General features: G+C 37.1%; 1 long non-coding RNA gene across 1 annotated transcript; it reads left to right on the top strand.

The window, feature by feature from the left end:
* Positions 1–63: 63 nt before the first annotated feature.
* On the top strand, positions 64–9,700 carry LOC117341228. The gene is made up of 2 exons (XR_004535586.1): positions 64–953; positions 6,068–9,700. It is a non-coding gene; the product is annotated as an uncharacterized LOC117341228 (long non-coding RNA).
* Positions 9,701–15,286: the final 5,586 nt, after the last annotated feature.

Genomic DNA, 15,286 nt, shown 5'->3' on the forward strand with positions numbered 1-15,286 from the left:
CGAGTCCTTCCCGGTGACTATCTCAAGTAGTCCACAGGCCAGGGCGGACATGGGCGGGGCGAGTTGGTCGCTTTCGGTCCGATGTCGCACACACTTATTAACTAACAGGATAAACATGTGTACTCTGCAGTGTCCTAGGCTCGGTTATAACCGGAACAAGGACGTTAAGCCCCAACAATCAATCAATGTGTACTCTACATGTGGACTCTAGTAGGCCGTACGGGCTCACACCTGCGAACGCTTGACCAAGTCGTCCCATCTACAAATATAATGAGCGCTAAATAGATATTCATGATTCTAGATGAAGTCGCATCTTTCAATCAAGCAGCGGTTTCGGCACAAGGGTCTAGATATGCTTAGTGGGACATTTCGGTACGCATATCTGCTTTCAATGGATGTTTCGGGGCGTTTCGGTACCAACACAATGCAAGTCTAAGACGTTTCGGTTTTGTTCTGCTTCGGCGCCGTATTCCGTTATATCTTCAATTAAAGATGGCGGTTCTATTACCAGACGAAATCGATGTGAAAGATTGCTTTATGGATGATAGTTGCGTTAAGATGCCATTAAGGGCCATAATATTGGCAATGCTGTATGGGTTGATATTTGAAATATTGTCATGAATTGGTTCCTGGCTGTTATTTGGAATCATAGACGTTTCGGCACTTGGATGATTCGGCACGTTTCTATTAATTTTGTTACTTACGTTGAAAATACATTTATTTAGAGAAAATATCTCGAGCCCGACACGATTTGTTCTCTTCCGTTCTTCTGAGAAGAGGTCTTCCGAGTTATCAAATCGTGTGTATTCGGAAGACAACATGGCGGATGTGACGAGTGTGTTGACGGGTGTTGGCGTAACACTTTCGTCAATTCTGCTGATTGAGGGCCAGGAAGTGGACAGTGCATTCAATGAGACAGATTTAGTCGTTCTAACGGTCGCAGGTGCCACTTTGTAAGTCATACGTACAAGCATAACTACTCCACTTGTCAATATATCTTTCATTTCAGCTCGCAAAAATCAAGGGAGATAATAAAATCGGTTAAATCAATTGATGTCCAGTCCGCTTAAAAAATCAGTTGTTTACAAACAAATATTTGAACATTTATTTATGTTAAGATATATGCTAAATAGCAATTTGATCATATGTAATCAAATTAGTAATGTACTGTGGCATGATTACTACTAGATGGTGACACCTGAAGGATGTCACAGATGGAATGAAGTGTAGTAAGGGGCGATAACTCTGTGTGAGCATGTTTTGTCAAAATCGCTCAATATCTAAGTTTCGACCAATAAAAAGACTGTTGTTCGTAAAGGCAACAAAACCCATCAAGTTGAATTTGCAGTTCCCTTAAAACCCCCATATATCAAATCTAATTGAAATTGAACATTATCTACATTTCGACCAATCAGAGGCCAGGAATTGGCGACGATTTTGTTTAAATGTGAAAGTGAGGCTACGAGAGCGACCGGTGATCAATGATGTATCTACATATCAAATTTCATCAAAATCAGACAATATCTAAATTTAAACCAAGCAGAGCTCAGTTGATGGCGGCCATTTTGTTAAAATGTGAAAATCAGGTTACGAAAGTGGCTGATTTCCCATGATGTACATAAAAATAAACAAGGACCCATTGGAGGGCCAGAACATACGCCCGGGCAATATTTGACACTTGGAAGGGGATAGTTTCACAGGTTGTAGTGCTCCGGCTCATCAAGATGTATATTTGTGTCAAGTTATGGAGAGCCTGGGTCGGGAAGTATTGGAGTTATAGTCTGGACAAGTAATATCATCAATAGGGAATAACGCCGCAAATACAGGTGTGAGGGGCATGATTTTGGTATGGGACACTCCAGCTCATCAAGATGTATATTTTTGTCAAGTATGAAGAGCCTGGGTTAAGTAGAATTGGAGTTATGGTCCGGACAAGTAAAATCATCAAAGGGGAATTACTCCGCAAATACGGGGAAAAGGGCATGATTTTGGTATGCGACACTCCGAGTCATCAAGATGTATATTTGTGTCAAGTATGGAGAGCCTGGGTTGAGTAGTATTGGTGTTATGGTCCGCACAAGTAAAATCATCAAAGGGGAATAACTCCAATACGGGGGTAAGGGGCATGATTTTCGCATGTGACACTCCGGCTCATCAAGATGTGTATTTCTGTTAAGTATAGAGAGCCTGGGTCGAGAGTTATGGTCCGGACCACCCGCCAACATGATAACATTATAATGTACGTCGGGTCGGGCGTATAAAAATCATTAAAACAGGACAATATCTTAATTTGGAACAATTTCCTCACAACATAGGGATTAACTCAATTTCCTCACAATATAATCATTAACTCAATCAGATGTAAATTTTCATGATTTTACAGGAATTAGCTCGCACCAATTTCAATCTTGGAGGAAAAGTTAATAATTCATACTTGCGTGAGGAAAATCCAAATTTTTAGTATGTATGATAGAAGGAAATTTGTTTTTTTTGCCTAAGCTATTTTAATAATATGCTATTTCGAGAATTTCCCTGAAGTTCAAAGTCATGATCAGTGTCAGTCGTCCATATCAAGCAAATAAGGAAATGTCTATTACATTTGTTTTAAACAGTTTGCAACTTCTTATAGTGTTTGGAATCACTATAAAGTTCTTGATCGATCGATCATCAACAATTCTTGAACAATCCATGATCAATTATTGATCGATCATGAATAGAAAGAGAAATATCAATAATCACTACATTATAATTTATAATAAATTGATATCATGACCAGATGAGCGAGTTAATTCCTTTTATCTTTCCCTGATGAAAATTCGGTAATTAGCAAGTTTTGAATTTTTCTAAGTGAATTAGAATTCTCAATATCTAAATAGCTTGAAATTGAGAGAATAATTCTACAATATGAAACTAAAACCAGATTTCTGGCAAAATTTCAGAATATTTCAATTATTAGAACAAAGAGGGAAGTTGATTGCAGTCAGAGGCCTACAAAGTAGAATGTGTCTCCTGATGTAAATATATTTTCCATGGCAGTGTGGGCCTTAAAACAGAAACATACATTGCGAACTGTTTACACAAGTCCCTGTGCAAGTCACAGTATTCTACCTGTGTGCAGATGGCATTTTTAAGACTATTCTGAACAATTTTGCTAATTAAATCAAGTTATCTAATTCTTTGATATTGTCAAATAATCTCTATACCTTTTGTAGTAAGTTAAAATAAATCCAAATATTAATTGACTTAATAAAATAAAATATATATTAGATATGGTACATATTACTTCAATGTAATTTTTTTTAGTTTAAATTTGTCAGAATTGGTTTCTCGCACCTTTTTTCCTTTGTTGTATGTGAGCGAAATGTTTAATAAAATATGTTACAGGAAATATGGTATTTGAGGCAAAGATATTTCAAAATTTACTGATTTTTACCTGTGCGCATATGACATTTCCAGGGAGAATATTTTGTAAACTTATGATTACTAGGTAACTTCTATTAATACTTTAATATGGTTGTTTTCTAAAATACCTTTGGTATGAAGATGATATTACTTTAAAATCAAAATATCAAAACAAATTATGTTAAATTGATGACATGATTTTAAACATGAAATTACTGAATTTAACTTAATGTGACATAATAATTAAGTTGTTTTAGTATAAATTTGTTACACCAGGTTGCTCGCAATCCTTATCAATTGCAAACGCAATAAATTAATTAATAACCGACATATTCTAGGATAATTTTGTCAGAACATGTTGTCCACACATTGTTTTCTTTGGCACATGTAAAGAAATGTTGAAATATGTTGATATAGTATTTTAGGTAAAGACATTTGAAAATTTACTTATTTCTACCTGTGTGCAGATGACATTTTGAAGAAAAACTATCTTATATATGTTTAGTAATTTTCTTTAATACATTTTTTAATATGTTGATACTGATTTGAATTCAAAATATAAAAAAAATCCAACATGGTATTAAATAAGTTAATTTAACTTAATGTGACATAATAATTGACAATATTTTAGCATAAATTTATCAGAACAGGTTTGTCACAAATTGTTTTCTTCGGCACAAGTAAGCGAAAGGTTTATATATGTTGTAGGGTATTTGTGGCGAAGAATTTGAAAATTTACTACAATTGTTTTCAACATTTACATGCATGCAAAAGATTATATGATTTAACCCTGTCCAAAGGCACAGTCTCAATAAAGGGCATGTAACAGCCTTTTTAATTTCAAGTTATAGGCATTCGAATATAATAGACCAGAATACTATTTCATTAAAAATTTCAAAAATGAATATGATGTAGGCCTGCTGTAGTGTAGTGAGGAAGTTTCCAGCTCGCAGTGTAGGTGGTTCAATTTAAATAGTTCTACAAAATTAAATGAAATCTTAGCCATATTTAAGTCGCCCGCGTTCTACATATGCTTGTAATGATTTTTATAATGTTCATTGATAATACTAGTCTCTCGTGCGAGTAGGTAGCAAGACAAACATGCACGAGTAAGGCATCGCTTCACCGCGGGACTCTAGTAAGTCGACTGTATGTCAGAATATGATCGGTAAAAATTAAAATTTATTTCATTTCTCCTTTCACAAGGTAATTCATATATCAGAGAAGTTGCAAAGTAGTAGTCTTGTGTGTGTGTTCGTTCACGAGATAGTGTCCGAGAGAACACGGTTCTGTGTACATTGTCACCTCAATCTGGAGATTCCCGTTGTTATTTTTAGACGTAAACAATCACAGAGTCGAAGCTAGTCACAAACAAATACACAGACTATCGAAATAGTTCTATCAATCAATTAAAGTTGGAGACAAGGCAGGCCTATCACTACAGTAAATATCAAATAAACAGGAACTATTCTTCGTGCATATTTACCGTCGTCTGTTTACATCAACGTTAACAAACAAGTTTACTTACCGTCAGCGTTACTGACAGTAGGCCTACGAGGCTTCGGGAATTTGCTTGACATTCTGAACGCTGGGTTGATTTTTCGCATGCATGTTTGTGAAAAGCGACATACAATGATCGTGACAAAGTATCTATATTCTGGAGCATTGCCTCTGATGTTGAAAAAATAGCAATATATACTGGCAGTGACAGTAAAATACAACGGAACCCAGCTCACCGAGCAGTTCAATCAACAGCCGGCTTACACAACAAACTTTCGTGACGAGTTCAGGATGGGCGTTACGTCATCAAAACATGCGCTCGTCTGCTATCAAAATACCCCTGTCGAGTGGAAAAATACTGAGAGGGTCGAAAAAATAGGCCATTTTCAAAACAGTATTGTGACCGTTCTGATAAAGATATCGAAAAACTAAACAGACGGTTTTCTTCAGGAAACATTTATCTACTTATATGTGCATTGTATATGTTTCTGGATTTTTTTTTCGAATATTGAGGGCGGTTTAAACAGAAACTCTTAGTCAAAATGACGATTTTGGCGTGTTTGGCCCCAGATATCTCCATAACTAGATTTTTCCCAGACATACCGAATATGTCAGGACGTAGATCACACCGAGTTTTACAAGTGTGGATAGTTTTTATCAAAATGTATCGAGCCGTTTTCTTTGCGCCCAAAGTGCGACTATATGCTGCTAAGTAGGCAGAATTAGCCGTATCTACATTACGTTCCGTAAGGAACGATAACTCAGTTATCGCCTCCTTACTGCACTTCATTCCATACTTAATATTGGTAATCCTAATAGGTACTGTAGTGTTGTCAAAAAAAGTGGCAAAGAAGTTCCAAAAATGTGTCTCTTATACCCAATAAGGTCACTGTGATGGCAGATCTATCTTATCATAGAATCAAATTCTGAAAGAGCGTTAACAAACATGTAAAACCACTTAACCAGTTAAATAAATAAGTAAAATTATATAGAAAATGTTTGCCTTTTTACATGTTTTACCAAAAGTGTGAATTGTAAAATTGCACCGCATCATTATTCATTAAGTGTTGCAACACTGCATATTTTCCACTAGAAAGGTACTGTATATAATTTATATTATTACTATAATAATAGTATAATAAAATCATTTTACTTTTTCTTTCAGAATCCGGGATGATCGAGTGAAAATATGTGGCTATGTTGATGTTGTTGATAACTATCTACCTGATCAGTTCAAGAGCTTTCCCGAGAAACTTTTCAGTTTGTCTTAAGATGTTTAATGGATTGTCCTGAGCTTGCCATGAGTCAGAAGGGGGCTGGCAGACCTCAAATTCAATTGGAAAAGGATCTTCTTATGTCCCTTTGGTATATTGGGTCCCAGGAAAATATCAAGTCCATTGCAGATCGATTCAACGTTCAAGAATCTACATTTGTTACGCACAACCGCAGGCTACTCAATGTACTCAGTCATTCTACAAGCTGTGTGTAAATATGACCGTGTCTTCACAGACATATATTGCGGATCTTCTTATGTTGTATCGTACTCGCTTCCTGAAGTGTACATAATGGTTTCATCACATGAGCTGATGCGACCTGAAATTAATGTTGTTTTTTTTACTATAACAGTCGGAGTATTATGTAAGTACAGTATTTATACAGTCGACATTAGGGATAGACGAAAATAGCATGAATTTATATCCTACACTACAACTGCAGGCGATTTAGATTCACTGGAGATATTTTACTAGTCGCTCTACTTCGCATACAATGGTAATTCGTTAAACGTGTTAACATATGTATACAAACTCATATTAAACTTTATCATTTTTTCATTTTTTTTCAACAAGTTTGGTGATTGCATTTGTCATATCCTTTAGTAAATTTATTTGTTCTTCATGCCTCCTTTCCTGTCGTTTACGGGATTCATCAACTGATTCCGTATACTTCTCCAGACACACTTTTCCTTTTCTTTTCCCATTTCTTTTCGTTTTGTACCTTGCTCAGGGGATGTGTCTACGTCGCTGTCTGACCCAATCGACGCTGATGCAGCTGCAGTTGAAGATGACGAGGTTGCAGGTGCTGATGATGCAAACAAAAATGTAGGAGTTGTTGAATGGTTTTCACCCATTATATCATCCATTTCTGCTTCATAATCGTAGGTTTTTCTTCCTTCCCCAGTCTGCTTTTGGCAGTCTTTGAAGTGGCGGTAACGGGCTAATACTGTTTTCCATTTCCCTTCCACCTGTGTACTGACAAAATTAGAGTTGGTCGTGGCGTTTATAAAGTTTGTCATTTCCTCCCATAACCTTTTATTTTTAAAAGCTGGGTTATGGAATCGGTCTTGCATGTTTTTATACTCAGCCAACAACTCTCGTTTTTGTGTCGTTCCAAATGTTGTTGGCCATGGGTGTACTGCTGATGGATGTGGCGATGTTTGAATTTGATGAACTTTCCATGGCTTCTGGTCCTGAAATTGGAGACATAAATTTTAAAAATACAAAAAGTTTTAACGTTATAATTAAGAACTAGATCTAGGCCTAGTCCGCAAATACATCTAGGCCTAGTCCGCAAATACATGCGAGTGACATGATCCACTTTATAGTGTAATTGAAATATCTTTTGGGTGGGTAGTTACTAGTATTTTCATGATTTTGATGGTTACGTAAGGAAATGGGAAACAAAGATTTTAGGGGCGAGGAAGTTAGGCGACACACCTTTTACTAATTAATGTATGTTAGGGATGGAGGTGTTAGCAATGATGCACTTTATAATATAATTAGAAGTAATGCCTCTTTGACCCTGCCTCCCCTTTCATTGCATATATACATGTATATTATTATTTGTCTGTTTAAAAAAAAACATGCTTGGGCTTGGTCGAAACAATATGCTGACATTCTGGTCGAATTTGATCTTATGAAATCTGAAAATGTGTTCATAAATCATTAAATGATCTGATAGTTTAAATTTCCCTTGATACACAATGTATTAAATACAACTTTTAGTTGAAGTTAAATAATATTTTAATTGTAACATAATAAAGTTTTGTGCGGGCACGTGCCTGAAGTGCATAAAGGCCGCTACGACGATCCTGGCTCTAATATCAGTCTAATATTAGGTCCCTAGTCCGTTTAAATCTTAAGTGACATAACATTCATAAAATATAACTTATCTGCACAATCATGTGCATCAAATGCTGAGAGAGTGTAGAAGTGGACATTGCATTCTGAGCATTTGTATACTGTGTCCGCCATGTTTTCTTCTGGGTCTTCTAGCTTTGCAGCGGAAGTACTTTGATTTTTAAGTAGCACGCTTTTCTAACCAACGTATCTTTTGGCAAAGCTGGCACCTTCTAATATAGAATTCGTTGAAGCCTGAATCATCCAGTGATTTCTTTTGTTTGGAGTTGGGTGTAATCTTGGAAGCTGAAGTAAATTTGACATCGTATTTGATACGATTCCGGAACATGCGATCCTCATTACATTGTGGTCCAACTGATTCGAATGTCTTGAATAGTTTTTTCTTGGCTCTCCGTGAACAACTTATCTGGATTGACCAAGAATTCTGCTTAGGCATTCTCAGCTTAGCTCCGAGTCCAAATTTGCAGGAAAGTTGTTTGTCTGTAGTACTTGATGTTCCCTGTCGATAGTAATGAAGTCTTTGCATGTTGATGACATCCAAAAATGACTGAGGACCTTTGTTTGGCTCCAAACTTTCTGCCTGAGGGAAACAGCGATTTCTTGCGTAGTAATCACTTACTTTATATAACAGCAGAAGCAACTTTCGTCATTCAAGGCCAGGGTCGTTTAGTTTTGCAATCCTCTTGAAACGAATCGAGGAGTACCATCGAAATGCTTGACATGTTTCAGCTGATGGCACACCACGATTGAGTCGAGTGTGGTGGAAAAAATCGCATCTGAATCATCATAAATAGTGAATTTGACTTTGCATTTAAGGCAATCGTAGTATTCCCAATGGCCTTGTGAAGACACACGAATCTGATTATACAGACAATACTCTCAAAGATCCATTTTGTTGTTGCAAATCCTCAATTGTTAAGGATGCTTTCCTTTTTAAATCAGTGTCATGCAGATCCAATGGATCATTTTCCGATACAGGCAATTCTGATTGAATTTCATCAGCAGCATTCCTGATGAGTTCCTTAGAAAAGAATACAGTAACGGGGCCAGGAACAGATTGATCTAGGGCATTCATTTAGATACTTACAGATTAGCACTTTATTCAAAATTTAGAGTTTGGTTTGATTTATTTTGTTTAATGTCCTATTAATTCAAAATTTAGAGAAGGCTAGGTTTATTATTTAAAAAGAATTTTTATATGACGTTTCACGACGGGCAAATCGGATCTGGAAAATTCCACGAAACTTAAATTCAATTAAACGGAAATCCATTTCTGCCGTGGGTGATCCATCGCAACCTGGGTACATTTCGTTAAAGGCTGGTCTGGTAGTGGTTTTGGTTTTATTTGTTTAACGTCCTATCAATAGCTAAGGACGGCCTCCAGTGCGTGCGATACGCATGTGTGTGATAAGTGCGTATGTGTGTTTTGGGAGGCTGCGGTATGTTTGTGTTGAAGTCTCCTTGTGATAGGCCGGACCTTTTGCCGATTTATAGTTCCCTGGTAGTTGTACTGTATATCTAGTGTAAGGTTGATTTTGCCATTTAAACTCGTTTTCGTAGTGCTGATTTTGGTTTCAATTTTAATAGCATATACCTATATAGTAATATGTAATGTATGTAATTTAATTTAAGTAATTATCAAATAAACGGAAACTGCTCTTCGTGCATATTGAGCATTGTGTGTTTCATCAATGTCAATTAACAAATTTATTGACAGTCAGTGGTACGCCTACGAATTTCCTTGACATTCTGAACACTGGGTTGATTTTTTGCATGCATTCTTGTGAAAAGCAACATACAATGATCGTGACAAAGCATCCATATCCTGGAACATCACCTTTGATATTGTAATCCAACTCACCGCTACAGGTTCAACCAGACAAGCGACTGGAACATTCCTCTGTACCTAACGCATGCGCAGCAAACTCGTGACGAAATAGTGACGTACGTCCGGCTGCATCCAATGGGACATCGCCGAAAATACTACACACTAGCCCTCGAGACTGAGTTATACAGAAGCCAGCGGTCAAAGTGTCAATTTTGGCATGTTTTACGCAAAATATCTCCATAACTCTATTTTCCCTAGATATACCGGACATGTCAGGACCTAGATCCCATCGAGTTTTACAAGTGTGAAGATGGGCAATGGGCCTTAACAGTCACCTGAGTTTTGAAATACTTCTGTAAGTTTGACCCTTTTTGCCAATAATTGCATACCAGCAAACTGCCTTCCAAAACTGCTAATTCCAATAGAAATGACACAAATACAAATGATAGTCAAAAATGTGATTTTCCTTTATAAACTGGGGCTAACGTGAGACCCAAGGGTCATGAAATCGCCCCTCACTACACTTTCACTAGATTTCAAACCTGTCATTCCAAATAAATGATATAACTAAATGTCTCGGTAAGTCGACTGAAGGGTCTCTATTCGTCGATGACTTCTTGATCTGCTATGGGTCGAAGAACATGCACGTGATAGAACGACAACTTCAACAATGTTTAGGCAAACTACAAACATGGGCGGATGAAAACGGCTTTAAATTCTCCAGATCAAAAACTGTCTGCATGCACTTCTGCCAAAAACGAAAACCACATAATGATCCAGATCTTACATTAAACGGTATCACAATTCCAGTTGTCGAGCAGACTAAATTCCTCGGACTAATTTTCGATTCGAAACTCTCCTTTGTTCCACATATAAAATACTTGAAAGATAAGTGCTCAAAGGCAATGAACATTTTACGAGAACTATCCCATACTGACTGGGGTGCAGACCGCGAAATGCTTCTGCGCCTTTATAGGGCACTTATTCGATCAAAACTCGACTATGACTCCATCGTTTATGGATCGGCACAAAATTCTTACCTGCAGATGCTGGATCCTATCCAAAACCAAGGATTACGTCTAGTACTTGGTGCTTTTCGAACAACACCTGTGCAGAGCCTTTATGTTGAGGCAAATGAACCATCCCTAAATGACAGAAGGAAAAAACTTTCTCTTCAATATGGCGCCCAATTGAAATCCAACCCGAAAAATCCAGCTTTTGACCTTGTTGTCAATCCGAAATACCAAAACATATTTAATCAAAACCAAAAACTTTTACCAACATTTGGCATTAGAATTTCTAACTTTCTTCAGGAACTTAACATCAGTTTAGACAACATAGGCGAGTACACCGTAACTGATGTACCACCGTGGCTTGTCGAAACACCTGATATTAACCTTACTCTACATGAGAGGGCAAAGTCGAGTGTATTACCCGAAGAGCACAAATCTTCTTTTCGGGAGTGCATTGCAGATTTTCCTGATCATGTTCAGATCTACACTGATGGCTCAAAAGATGGAGTAAAGGTCTCCGCAGCATGCTATTCCGAATGCCACTGCTCTTCAATCCGCTTACCAGATGGTGCCTCTATCTTCTCTGCGGAAGCATGTGCCATCGATTTGGCCCTCGACCATATCGAAGAACAACGCATCAGAAAGGCAATAATTTGTTCCGACTCTCTATCCGTCCTTCAGAATTTACAATCACGAGATCCAAAGAACATACTCATACAAAACCTTGTTTTACGAATATCTCGTAACTTAAAAAAATGCAAAGTAACATTACTTTGGATTCCGAGCCATGTCGGAATTAAAGGCAACAAACTTGTTGACCGCCAAGCAAAACTTGCTCTAAATCTGCAACAAACAAATATTAAAATACCATATACAGATTTCAAACCTCTAATTAGTTCTGCCATTCAGAGTAAATGGCAGCAACGCTGGTCTCTCGAGACGAGCAACAAACTTTTTAAAGTACAACCAAAACTTAAAACATCAAAACCAAGCCGGAAGGATCGTAGAGAGGAAATAGTCCTCTCTCGGCTCTGTACCGGGCACACATATCCTACTCATTCGTTCCTTTTGAAACGAGAGGATCCACCGGTGTGTTATGCATGTGATGCTCAATTCACAGTGCAGCATTTTTTAATAGAATGTTCCGATTTTAAGCATATTCGTGATGAATACTTTCGAGTCCCGGATATGAAAACCCTTTTCAGTTCCGTGGATTCGAAAACAATATTTAGCTACTTGAAAGAAATCGATCTATTTTATAGACTTTTGATGTCTTTTACGTTACTGTCTTTGACGTTCTATTTATAACAAAGTTCACATAATCTACTCGTACATATTATTTCACATAATCTATTCGTACATATATATATTTTACCATTTTTAACCACCTTTTATCATAATGATGTAAATATACGATACGGATGCTTTTAAAAATGACAAATTTTATCCGATTTTAACTTTAAAAATAAAACATGTTAGAATATTGTTTGGCCCTAAATGACCCTAGTTGTCGATGGGCCGTAAAACATAAACAAACAAACAAACAAACCAAATAAATGGCAGCAACTGGTCTCGGAGCTTATGTCTCTAACGAGCTGCATCTATGTTTAGGCAAACTACAAACTTGGGCAGATGAAAAATGTTCTATATCAAAAGCAAAAACCACATAACGATCCAGATTTAACATAAAATAGTAGCAAAATTCCAGTTGTCGAGCAGACTAAATTCCTCGGACTAATTTTCGATTCGAAACTCTTTTGAATATGACATTTTACATTAACCTCCCATCACCAAAGGTTGATTAAAACTTGCAAATCTCTTCTGCACTATTCCAATTTTGATATGTAAATACACGTGTACATCTATATATATATACTTGAATTTCCTGTCGTAGTTGTGCCGAGAGAAATATTTATATTTATAATTCGTATCCATGTATGTAAATACATTGCGATCCACGTATTCATATTATCTTATTGACGACTTCCACAATGATCATGTGAAGGTATCGGGCCAATCATCACTGCTCCATTGCAACCATTTTAATAGCTGCGGGTATTTCTGGGTAGGCGATTCGGTGCCGTAGATCGTGAGTTCGAGGCCCGGTTAGGACACGAGTCAAATAGTTGTCTTTCGTCATTTGTGTTACTACGTTATATGTGTGTATATATAGATATGGAATGCTTCACAAATTCGTGTACAGTTATGGAATCTTATAACACCCTCAAAAATGTTATCTCCACATAAACGTGTAATTTGTACGATTGCGTTGCTGAACTATGTAGTTCAATATGATTGCATGATATCAATATTGGAAAGGGACAATGAATAGGGAATGTATCAACCCGTCGGATGGACTTCTATAATCTTTGTGTTGTGATCAGGTTTTCAGTTTTGGAATTCTGGGGCACCATAGCGCTCGTCTAGACCATCCCATATTTTCCTTAAACAGAAAAAACTATACTCAGCTATTGGAAACTTTTCAGCAGATATATATGTTAATCATACATGTTTTCTTTAATATTTATATAAAAGGAATAACCAGATTAAGACATTTCATCTAATACAAATGTAGCCGTCTAACTATCAATTCAATTTTAATTTTTTTATTTTATGACCTCAGACGTGACGTTTTCCTGCCCTTCAGACAGGAGCGCCCTTATCTTAACTGAAGTCTCCTCAACTTCCTTGACTGCTTCAACATCAATTTTAAAGAGTGCATCATAGAGTTTCCTGCCCTGTAGGTAGGGCGTAAGAATTGTACCTGCTGCCCCCATTGCATGATCGTAAGAGGCGACTAAATTTGGGATCTTATCTTTTCTCTTCTTTCTTAAAAGCTTTGTTCTTCCTAATGTCTCCCTTGACAATGTCTCACTTTTGGCAATTAGTTGAGCGTTCGCCGCTGTGAGGAAGGCTTTGGGTTCTGTCCCCTAGCCGAGACATACCAAAGTCTTTAAAAATGGTAGTTGCTACTCCTGCTTAGCGCTCAGCATACAAGGAGTGGGACGACTGGTTCGCCCGTTGTCAGTATAATATGACCGGATGGGGTGTGCTGCTGGGTGTCTTCGGCAGTATGCTTCAGTGAGGTAGCACTATAAATCGCAAAAGTTCCGGCCTATCACAAGGAGACTTAACACCAACATACTGCAGCCTCCCAAAACACACATACGCACTCACCACACGCATTCATGTCGCACGCACGGGAGGCCGTCCTTAAATGACCTTAGCTGTTAATAGGACGTTAAACAAAATAAACCAAACCAAACCCTGACGTTTCTCAGGGCCTTTGTCCCCTTGATTCAGTTCTAACCAAATCTTGCTCATCACATCATGATTATCACCATGATCATCAATTCAATACAACTATTGCATTAGAAATTGGAACTGTGTTGTACTGGCTGCATTAACGCAAACGCGGCACAATTTGACTTTATACTTATTTGGGATCTGTTGTCATCCTGTATTATAGAAGTACTGGGCAAGCCACTTGGTCGAATTGTTGAATGATCATGATCCATAAACCACTGTTCTACTGCATGCTTTGTATTGATATAGATGATGTTTTTACTTTGAAACCAATCATTGTCAGTTATTGCGTCACTTTCGTTGTACAGTTATATTCTGCCCTGCAGGTAGGGCGTAAGAACGGTGTATTCGCCGATGTTGTCTAAGCTTATGTTAAGTTCCTGAAGAAAATTCGAAATTCTAATGCTTTTAAAAATGACAAATTTTATCCGATTTTAACTTTAAAAATAAAACATGTTAGAATATTGTTTGGCCCTAAATGACCCTAGTTGTCGATGGGCCGTAAAACATAAACAAACAAACAAAGTTTTAAGTTGTAAACGGTTTTTTTCCCCGTTAACTGATTATTCGATGAAGAGACGGTCTCTATCTGGTTGTTATCCTTTTATCACATTGTTTACAATAATTATACCACTATATCTTCTCATACAGATTTATTAGCATCAAATGATCCCTTAACAAAAGGACTCGGAGTTCTTATTTTGAAGTACCATACATGCATGAGTACACTTTCAATACGACAATTCCTATTCAGGTCTTGATTATGCGTGTTTCATCATATTAAGTTGAAATATGCCTAACTAATGATGGAACTAGCCTAAATTTAGTGTATATTAGAAGTTGGCATCAATAAGAGTCCCGACTGTATTATAACTGATGATACCTTCCCGAAAAAAAGCAGACATATCTTATTTGTATCCATCCAGGATAGATCAACATATCAGAACAGCTCGAAACATTTCAAATTAATTGCAATTAATTCCTACATCAATATCAGTCAATGTTCGTTTACAGTACTTCGATTATAAATATGAATCTGTCACATAGGGATGTTCCCAGCCATATTTAGTTAAAATTTGGTCATATCATGAAATCGTTGC

The sequence above is a fragment of the Pecten maximus genome, chromosome 13 (assembly GCF_902652985.1).
Source record: "Pecten maximus chromosome 13, xPecMax1.1, whole genome shotgun sequence".
NCBI lineage: Eukaryota > Metazoa > Mollusca > Bivalvia > Pectinida > Pectinidae > Pecten > Pecten maximus.